The 23,709-nt window shown below is 39.8% G+C and overlaps 14 non-coding genes across 14 annotated transcripts; all 14 read right to left on the reverse strand.

Annotated features, from left to right (window-relative positions):
* Positions 1-492: 492 nt before the first annotated feature.
* TRNAF-GAA (transfer RNA phenylalanine (anticodon GAA)) lies at positions 493-565 on the reverse strand. The gene has a single exon. It is a non-coding gene; the product is annotated as a tRNA-Phe (tRNA).
* A 494-nt stretch (positions 566-1,059) lies between these two features.
* On the reverse strand, positions 1,060-1,132 carry TRNAF-GAA (transfer RNA phenylalanine (anticodon GAA)). The gene has a single exon. It is a non-coding gene; the product is annotated as a tRNA-Phe (tRNA).
* A 2,822-nt stretch (positions 1,133-3,954) lies between these two features.
* TRNAF-GAA (transfer RNA phenylalanine (anticodon GAA)) lies at positions 3,955-4,027 on the reverse strand. The gene has a single exon. It is a non-coding gene; the product is annotated as a tRNA-Phe (tRNA).
* A 2,240-nt stretch (positions 4,028-6,267) lies between these two features.
* On the reverse strand, positions 6,268-6,340 carry TRNAF-GAA (transfer RNA phenylalanine (anticodon GAA)). The gene has a single exon. It is a non-coding gene; the product is annotated as a tRNA-Phe (tRNA).
* Positions 6,341-7,417: 1,077 nt separating this feature from the next.
* TRNAF-GAA (transfer RNA phenylalanine (anticodon GAA)) lies at positions 7,418-7,490 on the reverse strand. Its single transcript has one exon. It is a non-coding gene; the product is annotated as a tRNA-Phe (tRNA).
* Positions 7,491-7,984: 494 nt separating this feature from the next.
* Positions 7,985-8,057, reverse strand: TRNAF-GAA (transfer RNA phenylalanine (anticodon GAA)). The gene has a single exon. It is a non-coding gene; the product is annotated as a tRNA-Phe (tRNA).
* Positions 8,058-10,297: 2,240 nt separating this feature from the next.
* TRNAF-GAA (transfer RNA phenylalanine (anticodon GAA)) lies at positions 10,298-10,370 on the reverse strand. Its single transcript has one exon. It is a non-coding gene; the product is annotated as a tRNA-Phe (tRNA).
* Positions 10,371-10,864: 494 nt separating this feature from the next.
* On the reverse strand, positions 10,865-10,937 carry TRNAF-GAA (transfer RNA phenylalanine (anticodon GAA)). Its single transcript has one exon. It is a non-coding gene; the product is annotated as a tRNA-Phe (tRNA).
* A 5,135-nt stretch (positions 10,938-16,072) lies between these two features.
* Positions 16,073-16,145, reverse strand: TRNAF-GAA (transfer RNA phenylalanine (anticodon GAA)). Its single transcript has one exon. It is a non-coding gene; the product is annotated as a tRNA-Phe (tRNA).
* A 1,077-nt stretch (positions 16,146-17,222) lies between these two features.
* Positions 17,223-17,295, reverse strand: TRNAF-GAA (transfer RNA phenylalanine (anticodon GAA)). Its single transcript has one exon. It is a non-coding gene; the product is annotated as a tRNA-Phe (tRNA).
* Positions 17,296-17,789: 494 nt separating this feature from the next.
* On the reverse strand, positions 17,790-17,862 carry TRNAF-GAA (transfer RNA phenylalanine (anticodon GAA)). The gene has a single exon. It is a non-coding gene; the product is annotated as a tRNA-Phe (tRNA).
* Positions 17,863-20,102: 2,240 nt separating this feature from the next.
* On the reverse strand, positions 20,103-20,175 carry TRNAF-GAA (transfer RNA phenylalanine (anticodon GAA)). The gene has a single exon. It is a non-coding gene; the product is annotated as a tRNA-Phe (tRNA).
* A 494-nt stretch (positions 20,176-20,669) lies between these two features.
* Positions 20,670-20,742, reverse strand: TRNAF-GAA (transfer RNA phenylalanine (anticodon GAA)). Its single transcript has one exon. It is a non-coding gene; the product is annotated as a tRNA-Phe (tRNA).
* A 2,821-nt stretch (positions 20,743-23,563) lies between these two features.
* Positions 23,564-23,636, reverse strand: TRNAF-GAA (transfer RNA phenylalanine (anticodon GAA)). The gene has a single exon. It is a non-coding gene; the product is annotated as a tRNA-Phe (tRNA).
* Between the last annotated feature and the right edge of the window lie 73 nt (positions 23,637-23,709).

A 23,709-nucleotide genomic window follows, 5' to 3' on the forward strand; every position in this document is an offset into this window, starting at 1 on the left:
TTTCCGTATCATTTTTAATCATTGTAGACAAGACACAGAAGTCTAAATCATTCACTGTGAGGGTACAGCTATGTCTTAAACTTTGTTGTATCCTTCTCCAGTTAACTGCGTGTAATTAGGGAATTTGTTTTTTATTCTGCAAGCTAGGTATTTCTTTTTTTCTAAACTCTAAATAGGCTAGCAATCTAATGCACAGAAATGTGTGGCATGAGTAAGCAAGCTATTTCATCCGACACTTTGGTTCAAGGGAAGATGGAGACTGATGCAGACTGCGGGTTACCTAAAAATCAAGATAGAAACAGTAAATAATGGAAGTCAAAGCTGAAGGCAAGAGAGGTGGAATCCATTTTGAAAGGAAGATAGAAAACAAGTACTGTCTTGTACTGATGGTATGTCAATTAGGTTGATGAAAGGTTTTATCAATTAAATAAAACGTCACCAGAAGCTGAATCCAAGAAAGAAACACGCCTAAAAAGCTGTCTTCTGAGTCTTTGCCGAAACCCGGGATTGAACCAGGGACCTTTAGATCTTCAGTCTAACGCTCTCCCAACTGAGCTATTTCGGCCAGTTATTTCACAGCTCCCTCCGTTTTCTTCTTAATCATTGTAGACAAGACATACACCTCCAAATCATTCACTTTGATGGTACAGCTATGTCTTAAACTTCCGGTATCCTTCTGCAGCTAACTGGGTGCATTTACTCATTTACTTTTTTGGTGCGCAACCTAGGTACTTCTTTTATTCCAAACTCTGAATAGGCACACAAATGTGTGGGATGAGTAAGCAAGCTATATCATCTGACAGCTTGGTTCATGGGAAAATAGAAGATGATGCAGCCTAAGCTTTACATTAAAATCAAGATAGAAACTGGAAATAATGGAAGTCAAAGCTGAAGGCAACAGAGGTGGAAGCCATTTTGAAAGGAAGATAGAACGCAAGTGCTGTGCTCTACTGATGGTATGTCGATCAGGTTATTCAAAGGTTTCATCTATGAACTAAAATGTCTACTGAAGCTGACTCCAAGAGAGAACTACACCTAATTAGCTAGGTGCTCAGTCCTTGCCGAAACCCGGGATTGAACCAGGGACCTTTAGATCTTCAGTCTAACGCTCTCCCAACTGAGCTATTTCGGCCAGTTGTCAGAGAATACCTTCCTGATGATTCTTAATCATTGTAGGCAACAAGTGGGCATCTGATCAATCACTAGGAGGGTACATCTATGTGTTAAAGTATGCTGTATCCTTCTGCAGCTAACTGGGCACAATTAGTCAATTTATTTTTTATTGCGCAAGCTAGGTATTTCTTTTTTTCTAAACGCTAAATAGGCTAGCAATCTAATACACAGAAATGTGTGGCATGAGGAAGCAAGCTATATCATCTGACACTTTGGTCCAAGGTTAGATGGAAAATGATGCAGGCTACAGTTTACCCTAAAATCGAGATAGAAACGGCAAATAATCGAAGTCAAAGCTGAAGGCAAGAGAGGTGGAAACCATTTTCAAAGGAAGATAGAAAACACGTACTGTCTTGTACTGATGGTATGTCAATTAGGTTGATGAAAGGTTTTATCAATTAAATAAAACGTCACCAGAAGCTGAATCCAAGAAAGAAACACGCCTAACAAGCTGCCTTCTGAGTCTTTGTCGAAACCCGGGATTGAACCAGGGACCTTTAGATCTTCAGTCTAACACTCTCCCAACTGAGCTATTTCGGCCAGTTATTTCACAGGTCCCTCCGTTTTCTTCTTAATCATTGTAGACAAGACATACACCTCGAAATCATTCACTTTGAGGGTACAGCTATGTCTTAAACTTCCGGTATCCTTCTGCAGCTAACTGGGTGCATTTACTCATTTACTTTTTTGGTGCGCAACCTAGGTACTTCTTTTATTCCAAACTCTGAATAGGCACACAAATGTGTGGGATGAGTAAGCAAGCTATATCATCTGACAGCTTGGTTCATGGGAAAATAGAAGATGATGCAGCCTAAGCTTTACATTAAAATCAAGATAGAAACTGGAAATAATGGAAGTCAAAGCTGAAGGCAAGAGAGGTGGAAGCCATTTTCAAAGGAAGATAGAACGCAAGTGCTGTGCTCTACTGATGGTATGTCGATCAGGTTATTGAAAGGTTTCATCTATGAACTAAAATGTCTACTGAAGCTGACTCCAAGAGAGAACTACACCTAATTAGCTAGGTGCTCACTCCTTGCCAAAACCCGGGATTGAACCAGAGACCTTTAGATCTTCAGTCTAACGCTCTCCCAACTGAGCTATTTCGGCCAGTTGTCAAATAATACCTTCCTGATGATTCTTAATCATTGTAGGCAACAAGTGGGCATCTGATCAATCACTAGGAGGGTACATCTATGTGTTAAAGTATGTTGTATCCTTCTGCAGCTAACTGGGCACAATTAGTCAATTTATTTTTTATTGCGCAAGCTAGGTATTTCTTTTTTTCTAAACGCTAAATAGGCTAGCAATCTAATACACAGAAATGTGTGGCATGAGGAAGCAAGCTATATCATCTGACACTTTGGTCCAAGGTTAGATGGAAAATGATGCAGGCTACAGTTTACCCTAAAATCGAGATAGAAACGGGAAATAATGGAAGTCAAAGCTGAAGGCAAGAGAGGTGGAATCCATTTTCAAAGGAAGATAGAAAACACGTACTGTCTTGTACTGATGGTATGTCAATTAGGTTGATGAAAGGTTTTATTAATTAAATAAAACGTCACCGGAAGCTGACTCCAAAAAAGAAACTTGCCTGACGAACTAGCTGCTCAGTCTTTGACCAAACCAAGAATTTAACCAGGGACCCTTAGATCTAAAGTTTGACGTCCTCGCAACTGAGCTCTTTCAGCCCGTTTTTTCACAGTGCCTTCCTTATTATTATTAATCATTGTAGACAAGAAATATAAGTCGCAATCATTCACTGTGAGGGTACAGCTATGTGTTACACTTTGCTGTATCCTTCTGTAGCTAACTGGGGGCAATTACTCCTTTACTTTTTTGCTACGCGAGCTAGGTACTTCTTTTTTTCTAAACTCTGAATAGGCTACCATTCTCATAAACAGAAATGTGTGGCATGACTAAGCAAGCTATATCATCTGACAGTTTGGCTCATGGGAAAATGGAAGATGACGCCGCCTACGGTTTACATCAAAATCAAGATACAAACGGGAAATAATGGAAGTCAAAGCTGAAGGCAAGAGAGGTGGAAGCCATTTTGAAAGGAAGATAGAAAATAAGTGCTCTTTTGTACCGATGGCATGTCGATCAGGTTGATGCAAGTTTTTATCAATGAAATAAAATGTCCCTTGAGAGTGACTCCAAGAAAGAAACATGCCTAACAAGCTGAGTGCTTGGTCTTTGGCACAACCCAGGATTGAACCAAGGACCTTTTTTTATCTTTAGTCTAACATTCTCCCAACTGAGATATTTAAACCAGGTGTCATGAAAAGCTTTCCGTATCATTTTTAATCATTGTAGACAAGACACAGAAGTCTAAATCATTCACTGTGAGGGTACAGCTATGTCTTAAACTTTGCTGTATCCTTCTCCAGTTAACTGGGTGTAATTAGGGAATTCGTTTTTTATTGTGCAAGCTAGGTATTTCTTTTTTTCTAAACTCTAAATAGGCTAGCAATCTAATGCACAGAAATGTGTGGCATGAGTAAGCAAGCTATTTCATCCGACACTTTGGTTCAAGGGAAGATGGAGACTGATGCAGACTGCGGGTTACCTAAAAATCAAGACAGAAACAGTAAATAATGGAAGTCAAAGCTGAAGGCAAGAGAGGTGGAAACCATTTTCAAAGGAAGATAGAAAACACGTACTGTCTTGTACTGATGGTATGTCAATTAGGTTGATGAAAGGTTTTATCAATTAAATAAAACGTCACCAGAAGCTGAATCCAAGAAAGAAACACGCCTAACAAGCTGTCTTCTGAGTCTTTGCCGAAACCCGGGATTGAACCAGGGACCTTTAGATCTTCAGTCTAACGCTCTCCCAACTGAGCTATTTCGGCCACTTATTGCGCAGGTCCCTCCGTATTTTTCTTAATCATTGTAGACAAGACATACACCCCGAAATCATTCACTTTGAGGGTACAGCTATGTCTTAAACTTCCGGTATCCTTCTGCAGCTAACTGGGTGCAATTACTCATTTACTTTTTTGGTGCGCAACCTAGGTTCTTCTTTTATTCCAAACTCTGAATAGGCACACAAATGTGTGGGATGAGTAAGCAAGCTATATCATCTGACAGCTTGGTTCATGGGAAAATGGAAGATGATGCAGCCTAAGGTTTACATTAAAATCAAGATAGAAACTGGAAATAATGGAAGTCAAAGCTGAAGGCAAGAGAGGTGGAAGCCATTTTGAAAGGAAGATAGAACGCAAGTGCTGTGCTCTACTGATGGTATGTTGAACAGGTTATTAAAAGGTTTCATCTATGAACTAAAATGTATACTGAAGCTGACTCCAAGAGAGAACTACACCTAATTAGCTAGGTGCTCAGTCCTTGCCAAAACCCGGGATTGAACCAGAGAGCTTTAGATCTTCAGTTTAACGCTCTCCCAAATGAGCTATTTCGGCCAGTTGTCAGAGAATACCTTCCTGATGATTCTTAATCATTGCAGGCAACAAGTGGGCATCTGATCAATCACTAGGAGGGTACATCTATGTGTTAAAGTATGCTGTATCCTTCTGCAGCTAACTGGGCACAATTAGTCAATTTATTTTTTATTGCGCAAGCTAGGTATTTCTTTTTTTATAAACGCTAAATAGGCTAGCAATCTAATACACAGAAATGTGTGGCATGAGGAAGCAAGCTATATCATCTGACACTTTGGTCCAAGGTTAGATGGAAAATGATGCAGGCTACAGTTTACCCTAAAATCGAGATAGAAACGGCAAATAATGGAAGTCAAAGCTGAAGGCAAGAGAGGTGGAATCCATTTTCAAAGGAAGATAGAAAACACGTACTGTCTTGTACTGATGGTATGTCAATTAGGTTGATGAAAGGTTTTATTAATTAAATAAAACGTCACCGGAAGCTGACTCCAAAAAAGAAACTTGCATGACGAACTAGCTGCTCAGTCTTTGACCAAACCAAGGCTTTAACCAGGGACCCTTAGATCTAAAGTTTGACGTCCTCGCAACTGAGCTCTTTCAGCCCGTTTTTTCACAGTGCCTTCCTTATTATTGTTAATCATTGTAGACAAGAAATATAAGTCGCAATCATTCACTGTGAGGGTACAGCTATGTGTTACACTTTGCTGTATCCTTCTGTAGCTAACTGGGGGCAATTACTCCTTTACTTTTTTGCTACGCGAGCTAGGTACTTCTTTTTTTCTAAACTCTGAATAGGCTACCACTCTCATAAACAGAAATGTGTGGCATGACTAAGCAAGCTATATCATCTGACAGTTTGGCTCATGGGAAAATGGAAGATGACGCCGCCTACGGTTTACATCAAAATCAAGATACAAACGGGAAATAATGGAAGTCAAAGCTGAAGGCAAGAGAGGTGGAAGCCATTTTGAAAGGAAGATAGAAAATAAGTGCTCTTTTGTACCGATGGCATGTCGATCAGGTTGATGCAAGTTTTTATCAATGAAATAAAATGTCACTTGAGAGTGACTCCAAGAAAGAAACATGCCTAACAAGCTGAGTGCTTGGTCTTTGGCACAACCCAGGATTGAACCAAGGACCTTTTTTATCTTTAGTCTAACATTCTCCCAACTGAGATATTTTAGCCAGGTGTCATGAAAACCTTTCAGTATCATTTTTAATCATTGTAGACAAGACACAGAAGTCTAAATCATTCACTGTGAGGGTTCAGCTATGTCTTAAACTTTGCTGTATCCTTCTCCAGTTAACTGGGTGTAATTAGGGAATTCGTTTTTTATTGTGCAAGCTAGGTATTTCTTTTATTCTAAACTCTAAATAGGCTAGCAATCTAATGCACAGAAATGTGTGGCATGAGTAAGCAAGCTATTTCATCCGACACTTTGGTTCAAGGGAAGATGGAGACTGATGCAGACTGCGGGTTACCTAAAAATCAAGATAGAAACAGTAAATAATGGAAGTCAAAGCTGAAGGCAAGAGAGGTGGAATCCATTTTGAAAGGAAGATAGAAAACAAGTACTGTCTTGTACTGATGGTATGTCAATTAGGTTGATGAAAGGTTTTATCAATTAAATAAAACGTCACCAGAAGCTGAATCCAAGAAAGAAACACGCCTAACAAGCTGTCTTCTGAGTCTTTGCCGAAACCCGGGATTGAACCAGGGACCTTTAGATCTTCAGTCTAACACTCTCCCAACTGAGCTATTTCGGCCAGTTATTTCACAGGTCCCTCCGTTTTCTTCTTAATCATTGTAGACAAGACATACACCTCGAAATCATTCACTTTGAGGGTACAGCTATGTCTTAAACTTCCGGTATCCTTCTGCAGCTAACTGGGTGAAATTACTCATTTACTTTTTTGGTGCGCAACCTAGGTACTTTTTTTTTATTCCAAACTCTGAATAGGCACACAAATGTGTGGGATGAGTAAGCAAGCTATATCATCTGACAGCTTGGTTCATGGGAAAATGGAAGATGATGCAGCCTAAGCTTTACATTAAAATCAAGATAGAAACTGGAAATAATGGAAGTCAAAGCTGAAGGCAAGAGAGGTGGAAGCCATTTTGAAAGGAAGATAGAACGCAAGTGCTGTGCTCTACTGATGGTATGTCGATCAGGTTATTAAAAGGTTTCATCTATGAACTAAAATGTCTACTGAAGCTGACTCCAAGAGAGAACTACACCTAATTAGCTAGGTGCTCAGTCCTTGCCGAAACCCGCGATTGAACCAGGGACCTTTAGATCTTCAGTCTAACGCTCTCCCAACTGAGCTATTTCGGCCAGTTGTCAGAGAATACCTTCCTGATGATTCTTAATCATTGTAGGCAACAAGTGGGCATCTGATCAATCACTAGGAGGGTACATCTATGTGTTAAAGTATGCTGTATCCTTCTGCAGCTAACTGGGCACAATTAGTCAATTTATTTTTTATTGCGCAAGCTAGGTATTTCTTTTTTTCTAAACGCTAAATAGGCTAGCAATCTAATACACAGAAATGTGTGGCATGAGGAAGCAAGCTATATCATCTGACACTTTGGTCCAAGGTTAGATGGAAAATGATGCAGGCTACAGTTTACCCTAAAATCAAGACAGAAACAGTAAATAATGGAAGTCAAAGCTGAAGGCAAGAGAGGTGGAATCCATTTTGAAAGGAAGATAGAAAACAAGTACTGTCTTGTACTGATGGTATGTCAATTAGGTTGATGAAAGATTTTATCAATTAAATAAAATGTCACCAGAAGCTGAATCCAAGAAAGAAACACGCCTAACAAGCTGCCTTCTGAGTCTTTGCCGAAACCCGGGATTGAACCAGGGACCTTTAGATCTTCAGTCTAACGCTCTCCCAACTGAGCTATTTCGGCCACTTATTGCGCAGGTCCCTCCGTATTTTTCTTAATCATTGTAGACAAGACATACACCCCGAAATCATTCACTTTGAGGGTACAGCTATGTCTTAAACTTCCGGTATCCTTCTGCAGCTAACTGGGTGCAATTACTCATTTACTTTTTTGGTGCGCAACCTAGGTACTTCTTTTATTCCAAACTCTGAATAGGCACACAAATGTGTGGGATGAGTAAGCAAGCTATATCATCTGACAGCTTGGTTCATGGGAAAATGGAAGATGATGCAGCCTAAGCTTTAAATTAAAATCAAGATAGAAACTGGAAATAATGGAAGTCAAAGCTGAATTCAACAGAGGTGGAAGCCATTTTGAAAGGAAGATAGAACGCAAGTGCTGTGCTCTACTGATGGTATGTTGATCAGGTTATTAAAAGGTTTCATCTATGAACTAAAATGTCTACTGAAGCTGACTCCAAGAGAGAACTACACCTAATTAGCTAGGTGCTCAGTCCTTGCCAAAACCCGGGATTGAACCAGGGACCTTTAGATCTTCAATCTAACGCTCTCCCAACTGAGCTATTTCGGCCACTTATTTCACAGGTCCCTCCGTATTCTTCTTAATCATTGTAGACAAGACATACACCTCGAAATCATTCACTTTGAGGGTACAGCTATGTCTTAAACTTCCGGTATCCTTCTGCAGCTAACTGGGTGCAATTACTCATTTACTTTTTTGGTGCGCAACCTAGGTACTTCTTTTATTCCAAACTCTGAATAGGCACACAAATGTGTGGGATGAGTAAGCAAGCTATATCATCTGACAGCTTGGTTCATGGGAAAATGTAAGATGATGCAGCCTAAGGTTTACATTAAAATCAAGATAGAAACTGGAAATAATGGAAGTCAAAGCTGAAGGCAAGAGAGGTGGAAGCCATTTTGAAAGGAAGATAGAACGCAAGTGCTGTGCTCTACTGATGGTATGTCGAACAGGTTATTAAAAGGTTTCATCTATGAACTAAAATGTCTACTGAAGCTGACTCCAAGAGAGAACTACACCTAATTAGCTAGGTGCTCAGTCCTTGCCAAAACCCGGGATTGAACCAGAGAGCTTTAGATCTTCAGTTTAACGCTCTCCCAAATGAGCTATTTCGGCCAGTTGTCAGAGAATACCTTCCTGATGATTCTTAATCATTGCAGGCAACAAGTGGGCATCTGATCAATCACTAGGAGGGTACATCTATGTGTTAAAGTATGCTGTATCCTTCTGCAGCTAACTGGGCACAATTAGTCAATTTATTTTTTATTGCGCAAGCTAGGTATTTCTTTTTTTCTAAACGCTAAATAGGCTAGCAATCTAATACACAGAAATGTGTGGCATGAGGAAGCAAGCTATATCATCTGACACTTTGGTCCAAGGTTAGATGGAAAATGATGCAGGCTACAGTTTACCCTAAAATCGAGATAGAAACGGCAAATAATGGAAGTCAAAGCTGAAGGCAAGAGAGGTGGAATCCATTTTCAAAGAAAGATAGAAAACACGTACTGTCTTGTACTGATGGTATGTCAATTAGGTTGATGAAAGGTTTTATTAATTAAATAAAACGTCACCGGAAGCTGACTCCAAAAAAGAAACTTGCCTGACGAACTAGCTGCTCAGTCTTTGACCAAACCAAGGATTTAACCAGGGACCCTTAGATCTAAAGTTTGACGTCCTCGCAACTGAGCTCTTTCAGCCCGTTTTTTCACAGTGCCTTCCTTATTATTGTTAATCATTGTAGACAAGAAATATAAGTCGCAATCATTCACTGTGAGGGTACAGCTATGTGTTACACTTTGCTGTATCCTTCTGTAGCTAACTGGGGGCAATTACTCCTTTACTTTTTTGCTACGCGAGGTAGGTACTTCTTTTTTTCTAAACTCTGAATAGGCTACCACTCTCATAAACAGAAATGTGTGGCATGACCAAGCAAGCTATATCATCTGACAGTTTGGCTCATGGGAAAATGGAAGATGACGCCGGCTAGGGTTTACATTAAAATCAAGATAGAAACGGGAAATAATGGAAGTCAAAGCTGAAGGCAAGAGAGGTGGAAGCCATTTTGAAAGGAAGATAGAAAATAAGTTCTCTTTTGTACCGATGGCATGTCGATCAGGTTGATGCAAGTTTTTATCAATGAAATAAAATGTCACTTGAGAGTGACTCCAAGAAAGAAACATGCCTAACAAGCTGAGTGCTTGGTCTTTGGCACAACCCAGGATTGAACCAAGGACCTTTTTTATCTTTAGTCTAACATTATCCTAACTGAGATATTTTAGCCAGGTGTCATGAAAAGCTTTCCGTATCATTTTTAATCATTGTAGACAAGACACAGAAGTCTAAATCATTCACTGTGAGGGTACAGCTATGTCTTAAACTTTGTTGTATCCTTCTCCAGTTAACTGGGTGTAATTAGGGAATTTGTTTTTTATTCTGCAAGCTAGGTATTTCTTTTTTTCTAAACTCTAAATAGGCTAGCAATCTAATGCACAGAAATGTGTGGCATGAGTAAGCAAGCTATTTCATCCGACACTTTGGTTCAAGGGAAGATGGAGACTGATGCAGACTGCGGGTTACCTAAAAATCAAGATAGAAACAGTAAATAATGGAAGTCAAAGCTGAAGGCAAGAGAGGTGGAATCCATTTTGAAAGGAAGATAGAAAACAAGTACTGTCTTGTACTGATGGTATGTCAATTAAGTTGATGAAAGGTTTTATCAATTAAATAAAACGTCACCAGAAGCTGAATCCAAGAAAGAAACACGCCTAAAAGGCTGTCTTCTGAGTCTTTGCCGAAACCCGGGATTGAACCAAGGACCTTTAGATCTTCAGTCTAACGCTCTCCCAACTGAGCTATTTCGGCCAGTTATTTCACAGCTCCCTCCGTTTTCTTCTTAATCATTGTAGACAAGACATACACCTCCAAATCATTCACTTTGATGGTACAGCTATGTCTTAAACTTCCGGTATCCTTCTGCAGCTAACTGGGTGCATTTACTCATTTACTTTTTTGGTGCGCAACCTAGGTACTTCTTTTATTCCAAACTCTGAATAGGCACACAAATGTGTGGGATGAGTAAGCAAGCTATATCATCTGACAGCTTGGTTCATGGGAAAATAGAAGATGATGCAGCCTAAGCTTTACATTAAAATCAAGATACAAACTGGAAATAATGGAAGTCAAAGCTGAAGGCAACAGAGGTGGAAGCCATTTTGAAAGGAAGATAGAACGCAAGTGCTGTGCTCTACTGATGGTATGTCGATCAGGTTATTGAAAGGTTTCATCTATGAACTAAAATGTCTACTGAAGCTGACTCCAAGAGAGAACTACACCTAATTAGCTAGGTGCTCAGTCCTTGCCGAAACCCGGGATTGAACCAGGGACCTTTAGATCTTCAGTCTAACGCTCTCCCAACTGAGCTATTTCGGCCAGTTGTCAGAGAATACCTTCCTGATGATTCTTAATCATTGTAGGCAACAAGTGGGCATCTGATCAATCACTAGGAGGGTACATCTATGTGTTAAAGTATGCTGTATCCTTCTGCAGCTAACTGGGCACAATTAGTCAATTTATTTTTTATTGCGCAAGCTAGGTATTTCTTTTTTTCTAAACGCTAAATAGGCTAGCAATCTAATACACAGAAATGTGTGGCATGAGGAAGCAAGCTATATCATCTGACACTTTGGTCCAAGGTTAGATGGAAAATGATGCAGGCTACAGTTTACCCTAAAATCGAGATAGAAACGGCAAATAATCGAAGTCAAAGCTGAAGGCAAGAGAGGTGGAAACCATTTTCAAAGGAAGATAGAAAACACGTACTGTCTTGTACTGATGGTATGTCAATTAGGTTGATGAAAGGTTTTATCAATTAAATAAAACGTCACCAGAAGCTGAATCCAAGAAAGAAACACGCCTAACAAGCTGCCTTCTGAGTCTTTGTCGAAACCCGGGATTGAACCAGGGACCTTTAGATCTTCAGTCTAACACTCTCCCAACTGAGCTATTTCGGCCAGTTATTTCACAGGTCCCTCCGTTTTCTTCTTAATCATTGTAGACAAGACATACACCTCGAAATCATTCACTTTGAGGGTACAGCTATGTCTTAAACTTCCGGTATCCTTCTGCAGCTAACTGGGTGCATTTACTCATTTACTTTTTTGGTGCGCAACCTAGGTACTTCTTTTATTCCAAACTCTGAATAGGCACACAAATGTGTGGGCTGAGTAAGCAAGCTATATCATCTGACAGCTTGGTTCATGGGAAAATAGAAGATGATGCAGCCTAAGCTTTACATTAAAATCAAGATAGAAACTGGAAATAATGGAAGTCAAAGCTGAAGGCAAGAGAGGTGGAAGCCATTTTCAAAGGAAGATAGAACGCAAGTGCTGTGCTCTACTGATGGTATGTCGATCAGGTTATTGAAAGGTTTCATCTATGAACTAAAATGTCTACTGAAGCTGACTCCAAGAGAGAACTACACCTAATTAGCTAGGTGCTCAGTCCTTGCCAAAACCCGGGATAGAACCAGGGACCTTTAGATCTTCAGACTACCGCTCTCCAAACTGAGCTATTTCGGCCAGTTGTCAAAGAATACCTTCCTGATGATTCTTAATCATTGTAGGCAACAAGTGGGCATCTGATCAATCACTAGGAGGGTACATCTATGTGTTAAAGTATGTTGTATCCTTCTGCAGCTAACTGGGCACAATTAGTCAATTTATTTTTTATTGCGCAAGCTAGGTATTTCTTTTTTTCTAAACGCTAAATAGGCTAGCAATCTAATACACAGAAATGTGTGGCATGAGGAAGCAAGCTATATCATCTGACACTTTGGTCCAAGGTTAGATGGAAAATGATGCAGGCTACAGTTTACCCTAAAATCGAGATAGAAACGGGAAATAATGGAAGTCAAAGCTGAAGGCAAGAGAGGTGGAATCCATTTTCAAAGGAAGATAGAAAACACGTACTGTCTTGTACTGATGGTATGTCAATTAGGTTGATGAAAGGTTTTATTAATTAAATAAAACGTCACCGGAAGCTGACTCCAAAAAAGAAACTTGCCTGACGAACTAGCTGCTCAGTCTTTGACCAAACCAAGAATTTAACCAGGGACCCTTAGATCTAAAGTTTGACGTCCTCGCAACTGAGCTCTTTCAGCCCGTTTTTTCACAGTGCCTTCCTTATTATTATTAATCATTGTAGACAAGAAATATAAGTCGCAATCATTCACTGTGAGGGTACAGCTATGTGTTACACTTTGCTGTATCCTTCTGTAGCTAACTGGGGGCAATTACTCCTTTACTTTTTTGCTACGCGAGCTAGGTACTTCTTTTTTTCTAAACTCTGAATAGGCTACCATTCTCATAAACAGAAATGTGTGGCATGACTAAGCAAGCTATATCATCTGACAGTTTGGCTCATGGGAAAATGGAAGATGACGCCGCCTACGGTTTACATCAAAATCAAGATACAAACGGGAAATAATGGAAGTCAAAGCTGAAGGCAAGAGAGGTGGAAGCCATTTTGAAAGGAAGATAGAAAATAAGTGCTCTTTTGTACCGATGGCATGTCGATCAGGTTGATGCAAGTTTTTATCAATGAAATAAAATGTCCCTTGAGAGTGACTCCAAGAAAGAAACATGCCTAACAAGCTGAGTGCTTGGTCTTTGGCACAACCCAGGATTGAACCAAGGACCTTTTTTTATCTTTAGTCTAACATTCTCCCAACTGAGATATTTAAACCAGGTGTCATGAAAAGCTTTCCGTATCATTTTTAATCATTGTAGACAAGACACAGAAGTCTAAATCATTCACTGTGAGGGTACAGCTATGTCTTAAACTTTGCTGTATCCTTCTCCAGTTAACTGGGTGTAATTAGGGAATTCGTTTTTTATTGTGCAAGCTAGGTATTTCTTTTTTTCTAAACTCTAAATAGGCTAGCAATCTAATGCACAGAAATGTGTGGCATGAGTAAGCAAGCTATTTCATCCGACACTTTGGTTCAAGGGAAGATGGAGACTGATGCAGACTGCGGGTTACCTAAAAATCAAGACAGAAACAGTAAATAATGGAAGTCAAAGCTGAAGGCAAGAGAGGTGGAAACCATTTTCAAAGGAAGATAGAAAACACGTACTGTCTTGTACTGATGGTATGTCAATTAGGTTGATGAAAGGTTTTATCAATTAAATAAAACGTCACCAGAAGCTGAATCCAAGAAAGAAACACGCCTAACAAGCTGTCTTCTGAGTCTTTGCCGAAACCCGGGATTGAACCAGGGACCTTTAGATCTTCAGTCTAACGCTCTCCCAACTGAGCTATTTCAGCCACTTATTGCGCAGGTCCCTCCGTATTTTTCTTAATCATTGTAGACAAGACATACACCCCGAAATCATTCACTTTGAGGGTACAGCTATGTCTTAAACTTCCGGTATCCTTCTGCAGCTAACTGGGTGCAATTACTCATTTACTTTTTTGGTGCGCAACCTAGGTACTTCTTTTATTCCAAACTCTGAATAGGCACACAAATGTGTGGGATGAGTAAGCAAGCTATATCATCTGACAGCTTGGTTCATGGGAAAATGGAAGATGATGCAGCCTAAGGTTTACATTAAAATCAAGATAGAAACTGGAAATAATGGAAGTCAAAGCTGAAGGCAAGAGAGGTGGAAGCCATTTTGAAAGGAAGATAGAACGCAAGTGCTGTGCTCTACTGATGGTATGTTGAACAGGTTATTAAAAGGTTTCATCTATGAACTAAAATGTCTACTGAAGCTGACTCCAAGAGAGAACTACACCTAATTAGCTAGGTGCTCAGTCCTTGCCAAAACCCGGGATTGAACCAGAGAGCTTTAGATCTTCAGTTTAACGCTCTCCCAAATGAGCTATTTCGGCCAGTTGTCAGAGAATACCTTCCTGATGATTCTTAATCATTGCAGGCAACAAGTGGGCATCTGATCAATCACTAGGAGGGTACATCTATGTGTTAAAGTATGCTGTATCCTTCTGCAGCTAACTGGGCACAATTAGTCAATTTATTTTTTATTGCGCAAGCTAGGTATTTCTTTTTTTCTAAACGCTAAATAGGCTAGCAATCTAATACACAGAAATGTGTGGCATGAGGAAGCAAGCTATATCATCTGACACTTTGGTCCAAGGTTAGATGGAAAATGATGCAGGCTACAGTTTACCCTAAAATCGAGATAGAAACGGCAAATAATGGAAGTCAAAGCTGAAGGCAAGAGAGGTGGAATCCATTTTCAAAGGAAGATAGAAAACACGTACTGTCTTGTACTGATGGTATGTCAATTAGGTTGATGAAAGGTTTTATTAATTAAATAAAACGTCACCGGAAGCTGACTCCAAAAAAGAAACTTGCATGACGAACTAGCTGCTCAGTCTTTGACCAAACCAAGGCTTTAACCAGGGACCCTTAGATCTAAAGTTTGACGTCCTCGCAACTGAGCTCTTTCAGCCCGTTTTTTCACAGTGCCTTCCTTATTATTGTTAATCATTGTAGACAAGAAATATAAGTCGCAATCATTCACTGTGAGGGTACAGCTATGTGTTACACTTTGCTGTATCCTTCTGTAGCTAACTGGGGGCAATTACTCCTTTACTTTTTTGCTACGCGAGCTAGGTACTTCTTTTTTTCTAAACTCTGAATAGGCTACCACTCTCATAAACAGAAATGTGTGGCATGACTAAGCAAGCTATATCATCTGACAGTTTGGCTCATGGGAAAATGGAAGATGACGCCGCCTACGGTTTACATCAAAATCAAGATACAAACGGGAAATAATGGAAGTCAAAGCTGAAGGCAAGAGAGGTGGAAGCCATTTTGAAAGGAAGATAGAAAATAAGTGCTCTTTTGTACCGATGGCATGTCGATCAGGTTGATGCAAGTTTTTATCAATGAAATAAAATGTCACTTGAGAGTGACTCCAAGAAAGAAACATGCCTAACAAGCTGAGTGCTTGGTCTTTGGCACAACCCAGGATTGAACCAAGGACCTTTTTTATCTTTAGTCTAACATTCTCCCAACTGAGATATTTTAGCCAGGTGTCATGAAAACCTTTCAGTATCATTTTTAATCATTGTAGACAAGACACAGAAGTCTAAATCATTCACTGTGAGGGTTCAGCTATGTCTTAAACTTTGCTGTATCCTTCTCCAGTTAACTGGGTGTAATTAGGGAATTCGTTTTTTATTGTGCAAGCTAGGTATTTCTTTTTTTCTAAACTCTAAATAGGCTAGCAATCTAATGCACAGAAATGTGTGGCATGAGTAAGCAAGCTATTTCATCCGACACTTTGGTTCAAGGGAAGATGGAGACTGATGCAGACTGCGGGTTACCTAAAAATCAAGATAGAAACAGTAAATAATGGAAGTCAAAGCTGAAGGCAAGAGAGGTGGAATCCATTTTGAAAGGAAGTTAGAAAACAAGTACTGTCTTGTACTGATGGTATGTCAATTAGGTTGATGAAAGGTTTTATCAATTAAATAAAACGTCACCAGAAGCTGAATCCAAGAAAGAAACACGCCTAAAAAGCTGTCTTCTGAGTCTTTGCCGAAACCCGGGATTGAACCAGGGACCTTTAGATCTTCAGTCTAACGCTCTCCCAACTGAGCTATTTCGGCCAGTTATTTCACAGGTCCCTCCGTTTTCTTCTTAATCATTGTAGACAAGACATACACCTCGAAATCATTCACTTTGAGGGTACAGCTATGTCTTAAACTTCCGGTATCCTTCTGCAGCTAACTGGGTGAAATTACTCATTTACTTTTTTGGTGCGCAACCTAGGTACTTTTTTTTTATTCCAAACTCTGAATAGGCACACAAATGTGTGGGATGAGTAAGCAAGCTATATCATCTGACAGCTTGGTTCATGGGAAAATGGAAGATGATGCAGCCTAAGCTTTACATTAAAATCAAGATAGAAACTGGAAATAATGGAAGTCAAAGCTGAAGGCAAGAGAGGTGGAAGCCATTTTGAAAGGAAGATAGAACGCAAGTGCTGTGCTCTACTGATGGTATGTCGATCAGGTTATTAAAAGGTTTCATCTATGAACTAAAATGTCTACTGAAGCTGACTCCAAGAGAGAACTACACCTAATTAGCTAGGTGCTCAGTCCTTGCCGAAACCCGCGATTGAACCAGGGACCTTTAGATCTTCAGTCTAACGCTCTCCCAACTGAGCTATTTCGGCCAGTTGTCAGAGAATACCTTCCTGATGATTCTTAATCATTGTAGGCAACAAGTGGGCATCTGATCAATCACTAGGAGGGTACATCTATGTGTTAAAGTATGCTGTATCCTTCTGCAGCTAACTGGGCACAATTAGTCAATTTATTTTTTATTGCGCAAGCTAGGTATTTCTTTTTTTCTAAACGCTAAATAGGCTAGCAATCTAATACACAGAAATGTGTGGCATGAGGAAGCAAGCTATATCATCTGACACTTTGGTCCAAGGTTAGATGGAAAATGATGCAGGCTACAGTTTACCCTAAAATCAAGACAGAAACAGTAAATAATGGAAGTCAAAGCTGAAGGCAAGAGAGGTGGAATCCATTTTGAAAGGAAGATAGAAAACAAGTACTGTCTTGTACTGATGGTATGTCAATTAGGTTGATGAAAGATTTTATCAATTAAATAAAATGTCACCAGAAGCTGAATCCAAGAAAGAAACACGCCTAACAAGCTGCCTTCTGAGTCTTTGCCGAAACCCGGGATTGAACCAGGGACCTTTAGATCTTCAGTCTAACGCTCTCCCAACTGAGCTATTTCGGCCACTTATTGCGCAGGTCCCTCCGTATTTTTCTTAATCATTGTAGACAAGACATACACCCCGAAATCATTCACTTTGAGGGTACAGCTATGTCTTAAACTTCCGGTATCCTTCTGCAGCTAACTGGGTGCAATTACTCATTTACTTTTTTGGTGCGCAACCTAGGTACTTCTTTTATTCCAAACTCTGAATAGGCACACAAATGTGTGGGATGAGTAAGCAAGCTATATCATCTGACAGCTTGGTTCATGGGAAAATGGAAGATGATGCAGCCTAAGCTTTAAATTAAAATCAAGATAGAAACTGGAAATAATGGAAGTCAAAGCTGAAGGCAACAGAGGTGGAAGCCATTTTGAAAGGAAGATAGAACGCAAGTGCTGTGCTCTACTGATGGTATGTTGATCAGGTTATTAAAAGGTTTCATCTATGAACTAAAATGTCTACTGAAGCTGACTCCAAGAGAGAACTACACCTAATTAGCTAGGTGCTCAGTCCTTGCCAAAACCCGGGATTGAACCAGGGACCTTTAGATCTTCAATCTAACGCTCTCCCAACTGAGCTATTTCGGCCACTTATTTCACAGGTCCCTCCGTATTCTTCTTAATCATTGTAGACAAGACATACACCTCGAAATCATTCACTTTGAGGGAACAGCTATGTCTTAAACTTCCGGTATCCTTCTGCAGCTAACTGGGTGCAATTACTCATTTACTTTTTTGGTGCGCAACCTAGGTACTTCTTTTATTCCAAACTCTGAATAGGCACACAAATGTGTGGGATGAGTAAGCAAGCTATATCATCTGACAGCTTGGTTCATGGGAAAATGTAAGATGATGCAGCCTAAGGTTTACATTAAAATCAAGATAGAAACTGGAAATAATGGAAGTCAAAGCTGAAGGCAAGAGAGGTGGAAGCCATTTTGAAAGGAAGATAGAACGCAAGTGCTGTGCTCTACTGATGGTATGTCGAACAGGTTATTAAAAGGTTTCATCTATGAACTAAAATGTCTACTGAAGCTGACTCCAAGAGAGAACTACACCTAATTAGCTAGGTGCTCAGTCCTTGCCAAAACCCGGGATTGAACCAGAGAGCTTTAGATCTTCAGTTTAACGCTCTCCCAAATGAGCTATTTCGGCCAGTTGTCAGAGAATACCTTCCTGATGATTCTTAATCATTGCAGGCAACAAGTGGGCATCTGATCAATCACTAGGAGGGTACATCTATGTGTTAAAGTATGCTGTATCCTTCTGCAGCTAACTGGGCACAATTAGTCAATTTATTTTTTATTGCGCAAGCTAGGTATTTCTTTTTTTCTAAACGCTAAATAGGCTAGCAATCTAATACACAGAAATGTGTGGCATGAGGAAGCAAGCTATATCATCTGACACTTTGGTCCAAGGTTAGATGGAAAATGATGCAGGCTACAGTTTACCCTAAAATCGAGATAGAAACGGCAAATAATGGAAGTCAAAGCTGAAGGCAAGAGAGGTGGAATCCATTTTCAAAGAAAGATAGAAAACACGTACTGTCTTGTACTGATGGTATGTCAATTAGGTTGATGAAAGGTTTTATTAATTAAATAAAACGTCACCGGAAGCTGACTCCAAAAAAGAAACTTGCCTGACGAACTAGCTGCTCAGTCTTTGACCAAACCAAGGATTTAACCAGGGACCCTTAGATCTAAAGTTTGACGTCCTCGCAACTGAGCTCTTTCAGCCCGTTTTTTCACAGTGCCTTCCTTATTATTGTTAATCATTGTAGACAAGAAATATAAGTCGCAATCATTCACTGTGAGGGTACAGCTATGTGTTACACTTTGCTGTATCCTTCTGTAGCTAACTGGGGGCAATTACTCCTTTACTTTTTTGCTACGCGAGGTAGGTACTTCTTTTTTTCTAAACTCTGAATAGGCTACCACTCTCATAAACAGAAATGTGTGGCATGACCAAGCAAGCTATATCATCTGACAGTTTGGCTCATGGGAAAATGGAAGATGACGCCGGCTAGGGTTTACATTAAAATCAAGATAGAAACGGGAAATAATGGAAGTCAAAGCTGAAGGCAAGAGAGGTGGAAGCCATTTTGAAAGGAAGATAGAAAATAAGTTCTCTTTTGTACCGATGGCATGTCGATCAGGTTGATGCAAGTTTTTATCAATGAAATAAAATGTCACTTGAGAGTGACTCCAAGAAAGAAACATGCCTAACAAGCTGAGTGCTTGGTCTTTGGCACAACCCAGGATTGAACCAAGGACCTTTTTTATCTTTAGTCTAACATTCTCCCAACTGAGATATTTTAGCCAGGTGTCATGAAAAGCTTTCCGTATCATTTTTAATCATTGTAGACAAGACACAGAAGTCTAAATCATTCACTGTGAGGGTACAGCTATGTCTTAAACTTTGTTGTATCCTTCTCCAGTTAACTGGGTGTAATTAGGGAATTTGTTTTTTATTCTGCAAGCTAGGTATTTCTTTTTTTCTAAACTCTAAATAGGCTAGCAATCTAATGCACAGAAATGTGTGGCATGAGTAAGCAAGCTATTTCATCCGACACTTTGGTTCAAGGGAAGATGGAGACTGATGCAGACTGCGGGTTACCTAAAAATCAAGATAGAAACAGTAAATAATGGAAGTCAAAGCTGAAGGCAAGAGAGGTGGAATCCATTTTGAAAGGAAGATAGAAAACAAGTACTGTCTTGTACTGATGGTATGTCAATTAGGTTGATGAAAGGTTTTATCAATTAAATAAAACGTCACCAGAAGCTGAATCCAAGAAAGAAACACGCCTAAAAGGCTGTCTTCTGAGTCTTTGCCGAAACCCGGGATTGAACCAGGGACCTTTAGATCTTCAGTCTAACGCTCTCCCAACTGAGCTATTTCGGCCAGTTATTTCACAGCTCCCTCCGTTTTCTTCTTAATCATTGTAGACAAGACATACACCTCCAAATCATTCACTTTGATGGTACAGCTATGTCTTAAACTTCCGGTATCCTTCTGCAGCTAACTGGGTGCATTTACTCATTTACTTTTTTGGTGCGCAACCTAGGTACTTCTTTTATTCCAAACTCTGAATAGGCACACAAATGTGTGGGATGAGTAAGCAAGCTATATCATCTGACAGCTTGGTTCATGGGAAAATAGAAGATGATGCAGCCTAAGCTTTACATTAAAATCAAGATACAAACTGGAAATAATGGAAGTCAAAGCTGAAGGCAACAGAGGTGGAAGCCATTTTGAAAGGAAGATAGAACGCAAGTGCTGTGCTCTACTGATGGTATGTCGATCAGGTTATTGAAAGGTTTCATCTATGAACTAAAATGACTACTGAAGCTGACTCCAAGAGAGAACTACACCTAATTAGCTAGGTGCTCAGTCCTTGCCGAAACCCGGGATTGAACCAGGGACCTTTAGATCTTCAGTCTAACGCTCTCCCAACTGAGCTATTTCGGCCAGTTGTCAGAGAATACCTTCCTGATGATTCTTAATCATTGTAGGCAACAAGTGGGCATCTGATCAATCACTAGGAGGGTACATCTATGTGTTAAAGTATGCTGTATCCTTCTGCAGCTAACTGGGCACAATTAGTCAATTTATTTTTTATTGCGCAAGCTAGGTATTTCTTTTTTTCTAAACGCTAAATAGGCTAGCAATCTAATACACAGAAATGTGTGGCATGAGGAAGCAAGCTATATCATCTGACACTTTGGTCCAAGGTTAGATGGAAAATGATGCAGGCTACAGTTTACCCTAAAATCGAGATAGAAACGGCAAATAATCGAAGTCAAAGCTGAAGGCAAGAGAGGTGGAAACCATTTTCAAAGGAAGATAGAAAACACGTACTGTCTTGTACTGATGGTATGTCAATTAGGTTGATGAAAGGTTTTATCAATTAAATAAAACGTCACCAGAAGCTGAATCCAAGAAAGAAACACGCCTAACAAGCTGCCTTCTGAGTCTTTGTCGAAACCCGGGATTGAACCAGGGACCTTTAGATCTTCAGTCTAACACTCTCCCAACTGAGCTATTTCGGCCAGTTATTTCACAGGTCCCTCCGTTTTCTTCTTAATCATTGTAGACAAGACATACACCTCGAAATCATTCACTTTGAGGGTACAGCTATGTCTTAAACTTCCGGTATCCTTCTGCAGCTAACTGGGTGCATTTACTCATTTACTTTTTTGGTGCGCAACCTAGGTACTTCTTTTATTCCAAACTCTGAATAGGCACACAAATGTGTGGGCTGAGTAAGCAAGCTATGTCATCTGACAGCTTGGTTCATGGGAAAATAGAAGATGATGCAGCCTAAGCTTTACATTAAAATCAAGATAGAAACTGGAAATAATGGAAGTCAAAGCTGAAGGCAAGAGAGGTGGAAGCCATTTTCAAAGGAAGATAGAACGCAAGTGCTGTGCTCTACTGATGGTATGTCGATCAGGTTATTGAAAGGTTTCATCTATGAACTAAAATGTCTACTGAAGCTGACTCCAAGAGAGAACTATACCTAATTAGCTAGGTGCTCAGTCCTTGCCAAAACCCGGGATAGAACCAGGGACCTTTAGATCTTCAGTCTAACGCTCTCCCAACTGAGCTATTTCAGCCAGTTGTCAAAGAATACCTTCCTGATGATTCTTAATCATTGTAGGCAACAAGTGGGCATCTGATCAATCACTAGGAGGGTACATCTATGTGTTAAAGTATGCTGTATCCTTCTGCAGCTAACTGGGCACAATTAGTCAATTTATTTTTTATTGCGCAAGCTAGGTATTTCTTTTTTTCTAAACGCTAAATAGGCTAGCAATCTAATACACAGAAATGTGTGGCATGAGGAAGCAAGCTATATCATCTGACACTTTGGTCCAAGGTTAGATGGAAAATGATGCAGGCTACAGTTTACCCTAAAATCGAGATAGAAACGGCAAATAATGGAAGTCAAAGCTGAAGGCAAGAGAGGTGGAATCCATTTTCAAAGGAAGATAGAAAACACGTACTGTCTTGTACTGATGGTATGTCAATTAGGTTGATGAAAGGTTTTATTAATTAAATAAAACGTCACCGGAAGCTGACTCCAAAAAAGAAACTTGCCTGACGAACTAGCTGCTCAGTCTTTGACCAAACCAAGGATTTAACCAGGGACCCTTAGATCTAAAGTTTGACGTCCTCGCAACTGAGCTCTTTCAGCCCGTTTTTTCACAGTGCCTTCCTTATTATTGTTAATCATTGTAGACAAGAAATATAAGTCGCAATCATTCACTGTGAGGGTACAGCTATGTGTTACACTTTGCTGTATCCTTCTGTAGCTAACTGGGGGCAATTACTCCTTTACTTTTTTGCTACGCGAGGTAGGTACTTCTTTTTTTCTAAACTCTGAATAGGCTACCACTCTCATAAACAGAAATGTGTGGCATGACCAAGCAAGCTATATCATTTGACAGTTTGGCTCATGGGAAAATGGAAGATGACGCCGGCTACGGTTTACATTAAAATCAAGATAGAAACGGGAAATAATGGAAGTCAAAGCTGAAGGCAAGAGAGGTGGAAGCCATTTTGAAAGGAAGATAGAAAATAAGTTCTCTTTTGTACCGATGGCATGTCGATCAGGTTGATGCAAGTTTTTATCAATGAAATAAAATGTCACTTGAGAGTGACTCCAAGAAAGAAACATGCCTAACAAGCTGAGTGCTTGGTCTTTGGCACAACCCAGGATTGAACCAAGGACCTTTTTTATCTTTAGTCTAACATTATCCTAACTGAGATATTTTAGCCAGGTGTCATGAAAAGCTTTCCGTATCATTTTTAATCATTGTAGACAAGACACAGAAGTCTAAATCATTCACTGTGAGGGTACAGCTATGTCTTAAACTTTGTTGTATCCTTCTCCAGTTAACTGGGTGTAATTAGGGAATTTGTTTTTTATTCTGCAAGCTAGGTATTTCTTTTTTTCTAAACTCTAAATAGGCTAGCAATCTAATGCACAGAAATGTGTGGCATGAGTAAGCAAGCTATTTCATCCGACACTTTGGTTCAAGGGAAGATGGAGACTGATGCAGACTGCGGGTTACCTAAAAATCAAGATAGAAACAGTAAATAATGGAAGTCAAAGCTGAAGGCAAGAGAGGTGGAATCCATTTTGAAAGGAAGATAGAAAACAAGTACTGTCTTGTACTGATGGTATGTCAATTAGGTTGATGAAAGGTTTTATCAATTAAATAAAACGTCACCAGAAGCTGAATCCAAGAAAGAAACACGCCTAAAAAGCTGTCTTCTGAGTCTTTGCCGAAACCCGGGATTGAACCAGGGACCTTTAGATCTTCAGTCTAACGCTCTCCCAACTGAGCTATTTCGGCCAGTTATTTCACAGCTCCCTCCGTTTTCTTCTTAATCATTGTAGACAAGACATACACCTCCAAATCATTCACT

The sequence above is a fragment of the Pleurodeles waltl genome, chromosome 8 (genome assembly GCF_031143425.1).
Source record: "Pleurodeles waltl isolate 20211129_DDA chromosome 8, aPleWal1.hap1.20221129, whole genome shotgun sequence".
Lineage (NCBI taxonomy): Eukaryota > Metazoa > Chordata > Amphibia > Caudata > Salamandridae > Pleurodeles > Pleurodeles waltl.